Source organism: Calidris pugnax, unplaced genomic scaffold (genome assembly GCF_001431845.1).
Source record: "Calidris pugnax isolate Ruff unplaced genomic scaffold, ASM143184v1 scaffold5, whole genome shotgun sequence".
NCBI lineage: Eukaryota > Metazoa > Chordata > Aves > Charadriiformes > Scolopacidae > Calidris > Calidris pugnax.
Genome location: NW_015090814.1, coordinates 33,879 through 51,612, shown reverse-complemented (window position 1 = coordinate 51,612; position 17,734 = coordinate 33,879). Strand labels below are relative to the sequence as shown.

Below are 17,734 nucleotides of genomic sequence, written 5' to 3'. Positions count from 1 at the left end.
AAGAGATGGAAAACTTAATCAAGATATATGCAAACATTTGCTTGGATTTAGACAATGACTGTAGGCAGGAGAATATTCTGTTTGGCTGTTTCATTTGTTTAAAAATTAAGAGGCAAAAATATCCTAGGGAAAAAATGACCATGGTGTTAGATTGTAGCCCAAGATGTGTTCTGTCTCTCTATTTCATCACAGACAAGTAGTCTTGTACCAGTCAAATCCATTCAGTTTCTGAGAATCATTCCAAGTGTAAAGCATGAAACCATAATTTCTTACTAAGAGAAGGCATGTGGGTGGGAATGTGCAGGAGCATGTGTGGGAATCCCCATTAATTAATCCTAGGTGAAATTGTTTGCCATTTTCATCCAGGGATCACAGTAGAAACTGGATTGCAAATCTATCATGTATTGATGACTAGCATATGGATGTGAAGTGCTTTTCACTTCCTTTTACCACATTGCAACCTCAGCCTGAGTTCTCTGGAGTAACCCTGGTCCTACGGGGTCTGAATCCAGGACATAAAAGGGAATCACCTAACTTGAATTAGTGTTTGGAAGCCCTTAAGCCCAGATTTTCTTTGGAAATTGCTCTTGTGGCTCCTCCCAGACAGAATGCTATGTGTTGTCAGTGGGAAGATTAGATGCAGCTGCAAGACATGAGGTTGAGTGGCAGGAAGACAGTCCTGACCCTGTGGGACCATGCTAGTGTTGAGCAGTGAGTGTGCATCAAAATGCAGGGGCCTGCAGGGAGGGAAGAGCAAAACCATCTCAGTACTGCCCGGTTCACTCACACAGCTTCTCAGAGGTGGTCATTCCAGTAACCTCAGCAGATCTCTACCCCCTGTGGACACATTGCCTAAAAAGCACTGGTGGAGGTGAAGCGCCTTTCCTCACTCCATGATCCTCAAAAGGCTATCCCTATAAGTGACCACTGCTGTCTTCTGCTAGTCTGGTGCAAGAGTGTGTACTGTTTCACACTTGAAACATGTGAAAGCGCTGAAAGGTATATCTGCATATTCTGTGCTCAACAGCTGCAGAAAAGGTCAAATGAAAACTATTTATAGTTGCAGGTACTGCATAGTAACTAATTGTGATGAATGATGGTTAAGAATGCAGATGGATAAAGCAACCATTTCCTGGTATTACACGCTTGTGCTTAATCATTTCTGCTCATTGATTTCTCTCCCTCCCCTTCTGTTTCTGAAAATTTTGCTGTCACCTAAACAGCTATAGATAGTGAAACCCATTTTCTCACCAGGGTGCAGAATTTCAAAACTCCTTAGCACCCAAAACATAGTCCTTACTCTGTGATTAAATCTGTACATTAATAGAAGACTTATGGCACCCAACACTTTCAATGCAGAGGTGGGCATTTTTTCCTGGATATGTTGTGGTGGCCAAGAGGAGAGATTGTGAGACCAGCCATTTTCTAAATATGCCAGTGCTGGAATAGGCAGACTGCTTCAACAGAAGGCTCCTGAAAGCAGCAGCTCCTTGCATCAGGAGGACAGCCCTGATACTAAACAGTTATCCAACAACATTTCCATGGAAGCCGATAAAACCTGGAATTAAAACAAGCTTATTGTGCTCAGCACAAAAAAATATATGTTTATATGTTTTGCCAAAGCTATCCTTTTTATCATGAATCTCATGACACTTGACATTTCCTTGAAGCCCTAGCTCAAGAAGGAATAAAACAGTTTTCATTCTTCATTAAAAAATCTTTCTAGTTTTGTGGTCATGATGAAAAAAAAAAGAAAATACAAACAAACTGTACTCTTATTGAGTCAAGAAATGAGAAACCAAACAGAAAAAAAAAAAAAAAAAAAAAAAAAAAAAAAAAAAAGGTAAAAGAAAAAAGGTAGAAAAAAAAAGGAGAAAAAAAAAGAGGAAAAAGAGAAAAAAAAGAGGAAAAAAGAGGAGGAAAAAAGGGGAGGAGAAAAAGAGAAAAAAAGAGGAAAAGAAAAAGAGAAATAAAGATAAAAAAAAGAGGAAAAGAAAAAGAAAATAAAGAGGAAAAGAAAAAGAGAAATAAAGGGGGGGAAAAGAGGGAAAAAAAAGAAAATAAAGAGGAAAAGAAAAAGAGAAAAATAGAGAAAAAAAAGAGGAAAAGAAAAAGAGAAAAAAGAGCAGAAAAAAAGGGAAAAAAAAGAGGGGGGGAAAAGGAGAAAAAAGAGAAAAAGGAGAAAAAAGGAAAAAAGATGAGAAAAAAAAAGGAGAAGGAAAAAGGAGAAAAAAGGAAAAAAGACGAGGAAAAAAAAAGGAGAAGGAAAAGAGGAAAAAAGAGAGGAGGAAAAAGGGGAAAAAAAGAGGAGAAAAAAGAGGGAAAAAAAAGATAAAAGAAAGAGGAAAAAAAAAAGAGGGGAAAAAAAAATAAGAGGGAAAAAAAAGAGGGGGGAAAAAAGATAAAAGAGGAAAAAAAAGAGGGGGGAAAAAATAAAAGAGAAAAAAAAAAGAGGGGAAAAAAGATAAAAGAAAGAGGAAAAAAAAAAAGAGGGAAAAAAAAGATTAAAAAAAGAGGAGAAAAAAAAAAAAGAGGAAAAAAAAACCACAACCGGCACCGTGCGGGGGGGGCACTAACCTCCCCCCCCGCCGCCGGGCGAGGGAGCGCTGCCGCGGGGCACGGCGGGGCACAGCGGCTTCCTCCCCTCCCGTCCGCCTCCCCCGCTCCGCTCCGCCCCGCCGGTCACCGCGGGTGGGGGGGGCGGGAGTGGGTGTCAGCCCCGCACCGCGGGGTCAGCGCCCGGCCCCGGCGGCGCGTCCCGTCGCGGGAAACTCCCGGTGAAGCCCGGGGTTGTCCCCGTGTCGCCGCCGCCGCCGCCGCGTTTCAAACATCCCGAAGGCGGCGGCGAAGTGAAAGCGAGAGGCGGCCCCGGGGGGAGGCGGCCCGGTCCGGTCCCTCTGCCCCCCGGTCGGTCGCCTCCCCGCCGCCGGGGCCAGGATCACCCGAGTCCGCGGTCCCGGGTGGACTTTGACCCGAGAGGGTCGGGTTTTTCAAAGGGAAGCGGCCATTAAGCGCTGCCCGGCCCGGCGGGACGCTTCCCCCCCCACAACCCGGGACCGGGGACAGGGACCGGGACGAGCCCTGCCGCTGTCGGTGTTGGTAAACCCTACGTTCAAATGGGTGATACAAACCGAAACAAACTCATTCCGTAAGTAAATTAGACAAATCCCACCAAAAAAAAAGCGCGATGGCTTCCCGCTGCACGGTTAACGGCCTGCCCTGCCCGCCTCGGGAAACTCAATAAGCGCCTTACGAGTGTAACGAGCTTAAAATGTCAGCCCACCCGGAGAGGACACGCTCCGCGTTTCGGGAACTTTGGGTGAGAGTAAGTTCTCACCATCCTTGTTTGTAGTGAGTTGGAGAAGGGAAAAGGAAAAAGAATTGGGTGCTGCCGAGCTGGGGCACCCCCCCCACCCCCCTCCGGCTCCTTTTTGGGGGCTGCTGGCTGCACCCACCCTCCTACCTCCTCCGTGGGGAAGAAAGAAGGTGTCTTCATGGGATCTCACACAGCTTTTCCTCTGGAAGAGTCCCTGAGCCCGACCCGGCCGTCGTGGATGTCACAAAACTCCCTTGGCTTCTTGGGTTGGTGGCTCCAATCGGATCCAGGTGGCCGTGAGGGCGGCTACAGCCCCCAAAATCTTTCGGGCCTCTCTGGTGGAGGAAGCCTGAAGCTCTTCCACATCGTGTCGTTGGCGTGTCCGGCCTACGAGGTCTCTCTTTGGGTTTTCGGGGGGAAAGCACCTTTTTCAGGAGAAAGGGAGGGTTTTTGCGGACGGAGGGGACGTCACCACCTCCCGTGCGGCCGGGCCGGTGCAGTCAGGCAGAGAGGGGACCAGCAGCTGGGGAGGTGACACCATGTGTGTGTCCCCCCTTCCTTCTTCGCCAGGCTTTCAACTGAAAAACAAAACAAACAAAAAAACAAAATCAAAAAAAAAGGTGTTGAGAAGCCGATTGCACATGACGGTGCGGTGTAATACCGGCCCTGCTCTTCACCGTGGTCTTCCATAAAGTTAAAAATAGCAAGTGGAAATAAGAGTTTTAGAAAGAAAAAAAACAAAACCCACCCCAAACTTTGAAGCCCCCAGTACACCTTCACCAAATCTGCTCGGTTTATGATGGGTCTATTTTTACCTCACATTTCTCTACTTTGTGAAAAAAAAAGAAAAAAGGCATAAAACCTACCAAGAACTACCCCCCAGAGGTATCCTCCCCAGTTACTAAATGTAACCGGTTTCAGTTTTCTCTCGCAGCGTGGTGACAGCCCGGAGAGCCACCAGCCCAGAAACACTCACCCACACGCCTCCTTTTTTTTTTTTTTTTTTTTTTTTTCCTGCCTCTATCCCTTAATTGAGCCCCTAATCTGGTCGCCGAGCGCCCCGGCGCAGCGTGAAGTCGCCCCGGAACTCCCCTGGCTTTCAAAGATTTGAGTTCTCCAAGATTTAGGGGCAGGAGAAACTCATTCCGAGAGCCCAACCGCCGGCAGCCTCGCTGCTCCCCCTAGAAAAAAAACTCGTTTCAGTTTCTCCTCGAGCAGAAGTCAGATTGCAGAGCTTTCCCAGCACCAGAAGCCCTGAAAGAACACCGCGGTGAGGGCGTAAGGCAATCAAAGAAACCCAGAGTTTCTTTTAAAAAAGCAAAAAAAGGGAGTATTTTAACATGGCACCAGCAATGAGGGGGCCGCAGGGGTAGGTGCTGGGTTTGATGCTTGTTTCCAAGCAAAAAAAGAGAAAAAAAAAAAAAAAGCCACGGTGTCTGGTGCGTGTTTCTTGCCCGAGGTACAGAACCAGCTCCCCGCGCCCCGTAAATCATCCTCGGGCCATGGCCTGTGAAACCAGTGGGTGACACAGATGCTACAGGAGTCTCCCAAATTTTCAAGGGACAGAATCGGCGAAGGGCACTTTTGCTGGGGGGGAGATTGGGGAGAATCTCCAGCTCCTTGGAGACGAGAGGCACAGGAGAGCTGGGAGAGGTGCCACTAAGGCAATCAAAGAAACCCAGAGTTTCTTTTAAAAAAGCAAAAAAAGGGAGTATTTTAACATGGCACCAGCAATGAGGGGGCCGCAGGGGTAGGTGCTGGGTTTGATGCTTGTTTCCAAGCAAAAAAAGAGAAAAAAAAAAAAAAAGCCACGGTGTCTGGTGCGTGTTTCTTGCCCGAGGTACAGAACCAGCTCCCCGCGCCCCGTAAATCATCCTCGGGCCATGGCCTGTGAAACCAGTGGGTGACACAGATGCTACAGGAGTCTCCCAAATTTTCAAGGGACAGAATCGGCGAAGGGCACTTTTGCTGGGGGGGAGATTGGGGAGAATCTCCAGCTCCTTGGAGACGAGAGGCACAGGAGAGCTGGGAGAGGTGCCACCGGGGCTGCCACCCCTCCCAGGTGGGTTACGCTCTCCCGGTGTGACACGTGTTCTCACACCTGTGTGTGGACGGAGGGTGGCACTGGGCAGGGATGAAATACATCACCGTGGAGCTGCCACGGAGGAAAAAAGTTTTGAAACCTCAACAACACGTGCTTCAGGGAAAGCTGTAACTCCCTGAGTTACCGAGAAGCTCTTGGCAGCTCGGTAGGAGAGTGGGATGAAATACATCACCGTGGAGCTGCCACAGAGGAAAAAAGTTTTGAAACCTCAACAACCCGTGCTTCAGGGAAAGTTGTAACTCCCCGAGTTACCGAGAAGCTCTTGGCAGCTCGGTAGGAGAGTGAGGGAAGAGCGACAACGACACCTTCACCATTACCCCTCATTAAAATACCCCGGAGATGAGAGGGATGAAAATTCACCTGTAGCCACCCAACCCTTTGTATGGGACGAAGGCAACCAACCCATCTGATGCGGGCAGCCATTTGGCTGGCAGATGAAGGAGAATTTGCATGAGCGGCTGAGAATTTCGACAGCGGTTGGGTACGTGCACCGACAGGACCCCGCCGAATTGCTCCACTTCACCCAGCGCCCTCACACTTCCCAGGTGGGGAGAGTTTGGACAAAGCTGAGCAAGTCGCTCTGGGTATGACGGGCATTAATTAGGCAGAGATAAGTTAATGTGCTCCGTAAGAAGTGCAGCACAGAGATTACCCCAGCGGCGTTTACATCCGTTTTTAAAACACGGCTATTGCAAAAATGCAAACGATGCAGTAGCACATGAAAATACGGAGGGAGGTTATTTACTCGGCAGACTTTGAAGAGCCAGCATCTGTTTTAAAAGGTGTTTTAGAGCCAAATGTGATCTTAAGGTCTAGACTGTCTCACTTCCCAAGGCGGCAGATGACACCTCCCCATCTCCAGTCCCCACACACACAGTTCCCCCGTGTCCCACCAGGCCCCAGCGGCTCCTGCCTCGTGGCTGAGCGATGGGCACAGGCATTTTTTTGGCTCGTTTGAGAGCTGCTGATGCTGAGGGTTGTCCAGAGGGAGCCCAGAGCAACCCACCCTGCTCCAGAAAAAGCTCTCTTAAGTGCATCTGCCTCCTCACCTGCTCAGCACCGCCATGGTCCACACCGCGCACCGTGCTTGTGTCTTCACGCCATCCCCTCAGCTGGCTCCTTCCAAAAGGCTTTTTTTTTTCTTGCTTTCATGAAGGAACTGGCAGCTCCCAAGGAAATTCTGTGCAGACGTAGCCACAGCTCAACAACTTTTCATCTCACAGCCTTTCTTCTTCTTCTGTTTGTGCAAGGAGGGACGTCAAACCTGCACCAGGAGCCCAAGCTTGTCCTCGGAGTAGCGGGCACTTCACGCTTGGCATTTGGGATTCCGGTCCCCGGCCTCAGACACCAGGTTTTGTCCCACAATTGGTGGGAAGCGGCTCTGAAATGGCACCACCCTGACACACACTCACGTTTTATTCATCTCTGAACGTTGTTTCAGCCAAATGAAGCGAAAAAAGAGACAAACGGTTTCTTTTTCTTTCACAAGTGAAAGTTTTACTCAAAGTTTCTCAAAAAATTAGGCAGCGATGGAAGCACACGAGACTGAGAGGGTGAAGTGGCCAAAAAGGGGCACGGACCGGAATGACGTGCCCCATGTTGAAGGAAAACAATATTCCTTTTTTAGAAGAAATTGGCCACCAACGTACAGCACGCTGAAATACTGAGAGCACGTGGATTTTGGTTAGTACCAGGAAGCAGCAGGCTGCAGTATCAGAAAGAACAACCTGAACGATTTCAGCTGAAAAGCTAAAAGCATCAGAAATACACGTGCTACAAGGAGCCACCCTGTGGCACCAGCAAGCTAAGGGAACAGAGGGCAAGCCAGGGTAGACAGTTGTGTGGGTTGGTGGCTTTTTTTTTTTTTTCTCCCTGAAACTCAAGCCAGCCGGAGTGAGAAAAGCTGGAACTGACCCAAACAGCTACTTCTGTGGCAGGGAACTCCCTAACTGAGGAGCTGAAGCAGAAAAGCAGAGGGGCAGCGAGCTCCGGCAGCTCGTCCCCCCCACGCCGCTCACCTGCCAGGCCTTAGGGGGGGCAAAGCTCTCAGAGGGACGTCAGCCTAATCCCTCTGAGAACCCAACTGAGAACACCGAGAATTAATACCATTTTCTCCAGAAAAGAATGAATTTTGAGAGTTTTCTGATACAGTGGTATCTCTCAGAACAAGGATAACAAAGCCGCAGCGCTCTCAAGGCTGACTGCAGACTTTAAGGGGGGGAGAGGTGGAGGTGCCATCGCAGACAGCACAGTGGGACTCGTCACTGTGGGTTGTGTGGGTACAGACCCAGTCATGGGCCCAACCTGCCCTCTTAAGCCTCTTGGAAACGCTGCCCGGGTACTGCCACTTGCCTGTGACGATCGGGACAGCTGGAAGGTGGCACCCACCGTGGTGCCAGCGGCACAGAGGTGATAAACAACTCTCTCTCCTTCCCAAATAGACTCAGCGCTTCGTTTACCAAAGGGGTGGGATTGCTCAGCTTTCCACCTCAATTCTGATTGAACAGGCCGGTGCCCGGCTGGCTCACCTCAGCCCCACCGGGGAGAAGAACACCCGGTTTCGATAGGCCACCTCTTTAATCGGGGGCAGTGGGTGAGCTCTGGAGGAGCTGACCTACTCCACAACATCCCTGCTGGTGAGGACGTTTGCTCCCGGAGCGTGAACGCGAAATGACAGTTTCACGGTCGGTTTTGTTTTCACGGCGCAGGAGCAGCAGGGAAGGACTGTGACTCTGTGACTCCCCTTTCCATCTTTCGACGGCTCGGTAGGACATGCCTCTTCTTATCGGGAGCGACAGAGCTATCGCGGGGCTGGCGATTTCTGACCTTTGTCCTTAATAAAGGGAAGGCACCGTATCTCCGAAGAGCGAAGTCACACGCCCCACGGAACTATCAGCTGACATCAAAATACGGCAACTCATCTGCTTAGTAACACACAAGCTGCCACCGGCCTCACTTCCTCCTGCCGGACAAAGTTCAGTCCGCGGGCTCCACCCTGACTCAGAGCCGCCCGTAAAATTGGATCTGACTCGCCGAGAGGTCACGTCTCCAACGCTGTGAGCAGGACTTTCCACAGAGGCTGTATTTCACTGGAACTTCCCCAGCGCGCAGCCCCCGGGGGAGGCAGGGAAGGAGGCAGGCAGGGAGGTGGTGTGACACGTGCTCGCACACCTGTGTGTGGACGGAGGGTGGCACCAGGCAGGGATGAAATACATCACCGTGGAGCTGCCACGGAGGAAAAAAGTTTTGAAACCTCAACAACACGTGCTTCAGGGAAAGCTGTAACTCCCTGAGTTACCGAGAAGCTCTTGGCAGCTCGGTAGGAGAGTGAGGGAAGAGCGACAACGACACCTTCACCCCTCATTAAAATACCCCGGAGATGAGAGGGATGAAAATTCACCTGTAGCCACCCAACCCTTTGTATGGGACGAAGGCAACCAACCCATCTGATGCGGGCAGCCATTTGGCTGGCAGATGAAGGAGAATTTGCATGAGCGGCTGAGAATTTCGACAGCGGTTGGGTACGTGCACCGACAGGACCCCGCCGAATTGCTCCACTTCACCCAGCGCCCTCACACTTCCCAGGTGGGGAGAGTTTGGACAAAGCTGAGCAAGTCGCTCTGGGTATGACGGGCATTAATTAGGCAGAGATAAGTTAATGTGCTCCGTAAGAAGTGCAGCACAGAGATTACCCCAGCGGCGTTTACATCCGTTTTTAAAACACGGCTATTGCAAAAATGCAAACGATGCAGTAGCACATGAAAATACGGAGGGAGGTTATTTACTCGGCAGACTTTGAAGAGCCAGCATCTGTTTTAAAAGGTGTTTTAGAGCCAAATGTGATCTTAAGGTCTAGACTGTCTCACTTCCCAAGGCGGCAGATGACACCTCCCCATCTCCAGTCCCCACACACACAGTTCCCCCGTGTCCCACCAGGCCCCAGCGGCTCCTGCCTCGTGGCTGAGCGATGGGCACAGGCATTTTTTTGGCTCGTTTGAGAGCTGCTGATGCTGAGGGTTGTCCAGAGGGAGCCCAGAGCAACCCACCCTGCTCCAGAAAAAGCTCTCTTAAGTGCATCTGCCTCCTCACCTGCTCAGCACCACCATGGTCCACACCGCGCACCGTGCTTGTGTCTTCACGCCATCCCCTCAGCTGGCTCCTTCCAAAAGGCTTTTTTTTTTCTTGCTTTCATGAAGGAACTGGCAGCTCCCAAGGAAATTCTGTGCAGACGTAGCCACGGCTCAACAACTTTTCATCTCACAGCCTTTCTTCTTCTTGTTTGTGCAAGGAGGGACGTCAAACTGCACCAGGAGCCCAAGCTTGTCCTCGGAGTAGTGGGCACTTCACGCTTCCTCGGCCTCAGACACCAGGTTTTGTCCCACAATTGGTGGGAAGCGGCTCTGAAATGGCACCACCCTGACACACACTCACGTTTTATTCATCTCTGAACGTTGTTTCAGCCAAATGAAGCGAAAAAAGAGACAAACGGTTTCTTTTTCTTTCACAAGTGAAAGTTTTACTCAAAGTTTCTCAAAAAATTAGGCAGCGATGGAAGCACACGAGACTGAGAGGGTGAAGTGGCCAAAAAGGGGCACGGACCGGAATGACGTGCCCCATGTTGAAGGAAAACAATATTCCTTTTTTAGAAGAAATTGGCCACCAACGTACAGCACGCTGAAATACTGAGAGCACGTGGATTTTGGTTAGTACCAGGAAGCAGCAGGCTGCAGTATCAGAAAGAACAACCTGAACGATTTCAGCTGAAAAGCTAAAAGCATCAGAAATACACGTGCTACAAGGAGCCACCCTGTGGCACCAGCAAGCTAAGGGAACAGAGGGCAAGCCAGGGTAGACAGTTGTGTGGGTTGGTGGCTTTTTTTTTTTTTCCTCCCTGAAACTCAAGCCAGCCGGAGTGAGAAAAGCTGGAACTGACCCAAACAGCTACTTCTGTGGCAGGGAACTCCCTAACTGAGGAGCTGAAGCAGAAAAGCAGAGGGGCAGCGAGCTCCGGCAGCTCGTCCCCCCCACGCCGCTCACCTGCCAGGCCTTAGGGGGGGCAAAGCTCTCAGAGGGACGTCAGCCTAATCCCTCCGAGAACCCAACTGAGAACACGGAGAATTAATACCATTTTCTCCAGAAAAGAATGAATTTTGAGAGTTTTCTGATACAGTGGTATCTCTCAGAACAAGGATAACAAAGCCGCAGCGCTCTCAAGGCTGACTGCAGACTTTAAGGGGGGGAGAGGTGGAGGTGCCATCGGAGACAGCGCAGTGGGACTTGTCACTGTGGGTTGTGTGGGTACAGGCCCAGTTGTGGGCTCAACCTGCCCCCTTAAGCCTCTTGGAAACGCTGCCCGGGTGCTGCCACTTGCCTGTGACGATCGGGACAGCTGGAAGGTGGCACCCACCGTGGTGCCAGCGGCACAGAGGTGATAAACAACTCTCTCTCCTTCCCAAATAGACTCAGCGCTTCGTTTACCAAAGGGGTGGGATTGCTCAGCTTTCCACCTCAATTCTGATTGAACAGGCCGGTGCCCGGCTGGCTCACCTCAGCCCCACCGGGGAGAAGAACACCCGGTTTCGATAGGCCACCTCTTTAATCGGGGGCAGTGGGTGAGCTCTGGAGGAGCTGACCTACTCCACAACATCCCTGCTGGTGAGGACGTTTGCTCCCGGAGCGTGAACGCGAAATGACAGTTTCACGGTCGGTTTTGTTTTCACGGCGCAGGAGCAGCAGGGAAGGACTGTGACTCTGTGACTCCCCTTTCCATCTTTCGACGGCTCGGTAGGACATGCCTCTTCTTATCGGGAGCGACAGAGCTATCGCGGGGCTGGCGATTTCTGACCTTTGTCCTTAATAAAGGGAAGGCACCGTATCTCCGAAGAGCGAAGTCACACGCCCCACGGAACTATCAGCTGACATCAAAATACGGCAACTCATCTGCTTAGTAACACACAAGCTGCCACCGGCCTCACTTCCTCCTGCCGGACAAAGTTCAGTCCGCGGGCTCCACCCTGACTCAGAGCCGCCCGTAAAATTGGATCTGACTCGCCGAGAGGTCACGTCTCCAACGCTGTGAGCAGGACTTTCCACAGAGGCTGTATTTCACTGGAACTTCCCCAGCGCGCAGCCCCCGGGGGAGGCAGGGAGGGAGAGAGGGAAGGAGGGAGGGAAACGCCGCTGCAGTGGCAGAGTTCACCTGCCCAGGAAGCAGGAGAGGAGGCGCTGGCTTTCCCTGCTCCCTTCAGCTTTCCTTCCAGGCGGATTCTGCAGAGCAGGTACGGAACGACTTGTTCCTCCTGTGGACTGGGGAGCAGGAGCGACCCGTCGCCATTATTTCCTGGCTCTGCACGTGCAAGGAGCACCCAGGTGTGACAATCTGGGACACGGTCAGAAATACCTACAAAGGAAGCCATTACTTGTTTTAAAATACAGGCAATTTAAAACCCACGAACAAACACCATGAAAAATACTTATGAAGCTGTTGTTTTTCCTTCTTTCGTTCACCGACAAAAAGATGCATTTAAAGCTGTTTCTTGAAACTGTCACACTTACAAATGCAGTAAGGAACGCCTTAAATGCGTTCAGTTTTATGACTTTTCCACAGCTTTGATTTTTTGTAAACGCTACATAAAATTGCAAGTCCACAACAATTTAAAAAATAAATAAATCCATTTCCTTATACAGTTAAGTTAGAGGCGGTTTCTCCCCGATTCTTTTTCTGTTCTGAAAGAGGATCAACTAATAGGATGATACTGTTTTCCCATTAAACTCAGGTCCACTCCCCTCCCTGCTTGGTAAACTTCTAGGAAGGGGACTGAGAGGGATCTGAAGAGACCATCTGGTCTGCCCCGGCCGCATAAAGACAGGATAAAGTAGCCCCAGACAATCCCCAACAGATGTTTGTCTAACCTGTTCTTAGAAACCCTCCGTGAAGCAGATACCCCAACTTCCTAAGCAGCTTGTCCTGGTATTTCACTGGAACGATTTTCTTGCATCTCGCCCCCCCCACTCTCCTAATATCCAATTTAAATCATCCTCCCACCCTCCTGATATCCAGTCCGAGACATCTTCCCTCTGTACAGATCTGATTTATCTCATCTTTCCCCCCACCATTCACAAACAGTTGATCAAACCTCTTCTAACCTTTTACACATTGGAAAATGTATCCAATTCCCCTCTAAAAAATATTTTTTCAGGCTCAACAACCTCCCTTCCATGGCCATTTCCTTTTATATGCTCTACAACTCTTCTTTTTCCTTGCCCTGTCCTGTACCTCATTTTTTCAGCACAGAAGGTGAAACGGAAGGCAACACAGCAGTTCAGGCCTTACCAGCACTTAGTGGAGTCATCTTTACATCTTTCTCTATGACTTACATATGCCACCTATTGATAAATCCTAAGAGAGCATTGCATTTTGCAAAAGCATTGCATTGCCCCTTGCTATTTGGTTAGTGATTCTCTACGACATCCCCCCCACTATAAGCATCCACCTTGATTTCTGCAAGAAACTGATGATTGTTTTCGTTGAATTTCGCTTTTGCATTTATGAAGCTCGTTTTGATTTCTGAGCTGACCATCCACAGTGGTCACCATCCTCCCAGCTTGGTGTAATCGAGCCATTTCATAAATGTGCTCTGCATTACGTCAATCTATATTATCCTTTGTGTTTCCTTGCACCACACTTACCACAGTAGCACCTTGATGCCTTGCAACAGAGTAATTGGCGATATCTCTTCTGCCTCCCTCCCTCTCTGTCTTGTTCTTCCTCTCTGCAGAAGGGCAAGCGTGGAAAATTTAGTTTCAGAGGGATATAGGGACATGCATAAAACCACTGCGCCCGTATATAGAGGAGGAAAAGTAAAATAAATTGTTCCTTTCCCTATTTCAGACCCACCCCTGAGAAAACGGTCTCATACATAGTTAAGTTTAAAGCTTATTAGAGTTCTGCTGTGACAGAGCAGCGAAGTTGTGAGCTGTGGTCGTCGTTTTGTTGGCACAAAACTGCTTGAAGAGAAGGGCTAAAACTGAATATGAATCAATACTCTGCGGAAACAGCATAATTCAGAGGAAAAAGATAACCTGCTCACACTGTAACCTGCATTAGTTATTGTGGGTACTGGGATGTTCAAAAAGTGTGAGATATAGTAATTAGAGGTGAGGATTTAAACTTCCTTGTAGGATCTTCACAGTTTCTCACAATCCAGCCAAACGTGTATCCCCCCATGCAGCACTCCACTGCAAGAATGGAAACAACTGCCTGGCTGAGCAGAGCTGGATCATCCAAGTATTTAAAACAGCGCACTGTTAATTGAACCTTAGAAATATTAAATATAAAGCGAATTTTACAAAATGTACTCTGATCATACCAGCTCACAGATAAAAGAACACCTGACTTCATCCATACGTTTCGCAGGAGAAATGTTAGATCTGATTCCACGATATTCCACAGGAATATTCCATTCATGCACTTGTCACTCATGCTGACACAGTTTGAAAGCGGAGCCGTTCGATACCGCTGGGCAAGGAAATAAATGTAGAGCCACAGGTCAGTGTGAAAAGCACCACTACGACCACCACCACCACCAGACACCTCATTTTGTATCCCTCCATACTGCACCTTTCCTCTTTCTGTCTTGCATAAATATCTAAAATCTGTCTTTTACCTTCAAGAGGAACGCCTCAGCTCTGCAGCACCGAGGGAACTCCCCTGGAAACCCGCCAGAAACTCACCTTTCCGAGGCACAAGTTTGTTTATACTTTGGGCATTGCAAGCAACTTACACAATCCTTATATTTACTGGGATGTTCTTGGCGGGCGAACAGAACTCGCTTATTTCAGGGAGGGCAGAAAGAACCTGGCGTCTCCATCCTGCGGTCGCAGAGGAGGGAGGGGATGTGCCCTGCATCTCCAACGCCGCGGGTCACACGTCGTGGGGGCTGCACCGAGTGGCACAACTTTTCAGCAATGGACCAGTTGTTTTCTCTCTTCAAAAAAATGCAAGCCAGAACACGCTGGGTTTTTTTTTTTTTCCACTCTGAGAGCACTGATTATATCACTGCTTCTAAAGCAGCAGGATTTTACTTGAAGCTCTTCTACAAGGTAACAGAAAAGATGTAAAACAGTTGCTAGAGGATAAAGACAACAGATACAGTAGCACTAATATTTAATCTTGGGTGTAGTAGGTTACCTACACGACTTTTGGGTCAGAAGATTGCACACGCTGTCAGGTGGGGGTTTTTTTGTATTTAATAAATAATCTACCTCACACCATTTCCACTTTGCATTCTGTAGGGAAATCAGAAATGTTGACAAGGGAGCTAGAAAGCTCGAACACGGTGTCAGCCTTATTCATGCCAACTTCTTAGAAACCAAGTTTAAGAACGCCAAAGAGCTGCTCATTTTCTTTTGAGGTAGGTTTAATTTTTGAAGTTACATTTGCTGTTGTGTGACCACCGTAAGTTGACACGGTGCATTATATACAAGAAAACTCCCCAGGACTTCAATGAATCGATGTAAGTCAAGGTAGATATTCTAATATCTCAGTCAAGTGCCCCCAACTCTCTTATATTTGTAGCTCAGTCTGAAAGGCAGGCAGGTCTCAGGGCCTGGATGAAAGGGAATTGCAGCAGGATGGAGGGAGGAGCAGGAAAAGGCCCACTTCCACCTGGAGTTGCTTTTTATAAGCCTCCTTGCTACCAAGGATTGCCCTGTGGGAGCCTTGCTGACAAAGGCACAAATAAATAGTTGATTCTTGATCCTGAAAGAAACAAAAGGAGAGCCTTCGGAGAAATAAAGAGAGGGATCATCTGTTCAGTTCGACACGCTGGAAATGTGTTTTTCTGTCACCACTCTTCACAGAGATTTAAGGCTGGCAAGCCACAGATTCCCAAATACAGGAGCAGCAGCAGCAGTTGCTGCAATGAAAGGATCAGTGTACCTGGGCCTTGGATTTTTCTCAAGCAAAAAACACAATTACACTCAGGAGTTCTCCAGCGCCAAGGACAGCAGCACATCTAACACTTTATGCTGTCCTATGGCTGTTTTACATGTTTATGCAAAGGCACAACAGCATGCTAAAGGTTATCATCAAAGCCAGTAAGTCCTTAAACTTTCCTACCAATTCCAGTCTTCCGAAAAACAAAGATACCACTACACAGAGAGACACGAAAGTACTGAAAACATTACAGGTGAGACATATTTTTAAACCCTCACTGTTCTTTCCCCTTTTCCAAATGACATAAAATCCCAGGAGCTTAAACTGCTGTAAGAATTTAAAACCTATCGCTCACCTCAAATCATAAGTTTTACTATGCGTTTTTCACCTCCTTTGAAAACGTAAAAACCCAGACTCAGCTTTTAGCAGAAGTGAGACTGTTGCTTCACCGTGATTAGATACGAGCAAAGGAAAACAAACAAACGAACTTGGGGCCCTGATGTTGTGGCCGTTTGTCCCGTGCGGGGCGCTCCGCCGGGCACGCCTCGGCGCTAGCACACATGGTAGGTTTTGCGAGATCACGGCCTTGTTTTAGTATAACACAATCAAGATAATTTTTACAAGGTCAGAAAGTTGGAATAAGAGGAAACAAAACCCAGGCCGGTCGCGTCTGGAATCAATTAGGCTTATGGCTTTTCAGATGCTGCTTGTCTTCCTATTAAATAGCCTTTCCATGTAGACCCCACTATTAGCGTGTGCCTAAAAGCATACGTTGCATACGGTACGTTTCTCCTTTTCTTTCAACCCACCTAAAACCAGGGACGTCAGGAAGTCGAAAAAGGAGAAGAGGTGCTCATCTGTGAGCGATGAAATGGTTTCGTTTTGAGTTTACAGTTTAGTTACCTACCTCCTCAATGACAAGCTGCTCAGAAGGGCCAAACATCCAGGCACGCCTGTGGTGTGCTCTACCTGTCCAAAAAGCAAATTAAAACTGAAGGAGTTGTCCAGGCAAAAAAAAAAGGGTTATACCCACTGTCAACTTTTAAGCACTTCATTGCTTCATTTACAGCAAAAAGAAAATGTTATTTCACCTTTGTAAGATGAAACTTCACTGTCTAAGCATCACATTTAGTACAGAATCATCCACAGAGGACTGTAATTAATGAAAAGGTGGGGTTTTTTATGGGGAATTTCCATTTCTCTACATGGTTTTCTGCCTAGATGAGGCCAGTCTAGTTTATACCAAAATTAAAGCCAGTATCAGTATAGAAGGCATGTGCAGGACTGTAAAACCCAGGTGGATTCTTACTGCATTCACAAGTGACAGCAAAAAATGTTTACTTGTTGATAATGTTGTGAAAAAATTTACAGGCATAAAAGTTGAATTGTCTAGCCACTTGGTGCCCCTTCCTCTTGGCTTGTGGAGGACTCTCCCGCTTGTCAGCCTAGCGGTCCTGCTCTGGAAGAGAATAAATCTCACCTTCTCAGGCTCAACCTTCTCTTCTGGGCTCCTTCGTGGTACCTTTCCATCCCCAGGCCCAAGCAGTGCCTCACAGCCTCACGTCACTAGGCCTGAAACACTGGACCCGTTCCCTCAAGCCACCGTTATATAGAAAAGAATCATGGTTTGGGTTGGAAGGGACCTTTAAAGTTCATCTAGTCCAACCTCCCCTGCAATAAGCAAGGACATCTTCAACTACATCAGGCTGCTCAGAGCCTCGTCCAACCTGACCTGGGATGTTTCCAGGGATGGGGCATCTACCACCTCTCTGGGCAACCTGTGCCAGTGTCTCACCACCATCATTGATAAATAATTTCTTCCTTCTATCTAGTTTAAATCTACCTTCTTTTAATTTAAAGCCATTGCCCCTTGTCCTAATCACAACAGGCCCTGCTGAAAAGTTTGTCTCCATCTCTCCTGCAGGCCTCTTGAAGTACTGAAAGGCCTCAATATGGTCTCCCCGGAACCTTCTCCTCTCCAGGCTGAACAACCCCAGCTCTCTCAGCCCGTCCTCACAGGGGAGGTGCTCCATCTCTCTGATCATCTTCGTGGCCCTCCTCTGGACCTGCTCCAACAGGTCCACGTCCTTCCTGTGCTGAGGAATCCAAAGCTGGACGCAGCACTCCAGGTGGGATCTCACCAGAGCGGAGCAGAGGGGCAGAATCACCTCCCTGGACCTTCTGGCCAGGCTTTTCTTGATGCAGCCCAGGATGTGGTGGCTTCTCACCCCCCAGGCCCCCCATCTCCCTCTCCTCAGGGCTGCCCCCGCTCCCTTCACACAATCAGGAATGGTTGGAAGGGACCTTAAAGATCACCGAGTTCCGACCCCCCCGCCGTGGGCAGGGACACCTCCCACCAGACCAGGTTGCGACATGT

At 48.8% G+C, this 17,734-nt stretch overlaps 1 long non-coding RNA gene across 1 annotated transcript; it reads right to left on the bottom strand.

Moving 5' to 3' along the window:
- Nucleotides 1-11,602: 11,602 nt before the first annotated feature.
- LOC106886568 lies at nt 11,603-14,584 on the bottom strand. Its single transcript, XR_001411679.1, has 4 exons — nt 14,204-14,584; nt 13,790-13,938; nt 13,110-13,192; nt 11,603-11,820 (listed from the first exon to the last, which is right to left on the bottom strand). It is a non-coding gene; the product is annotated as an uncharacterized LOC106886568 (long non-coding RNA).
- Between the last annotated feature and the right edge of the window lie 3,150 nt (nt 14,585-17,734).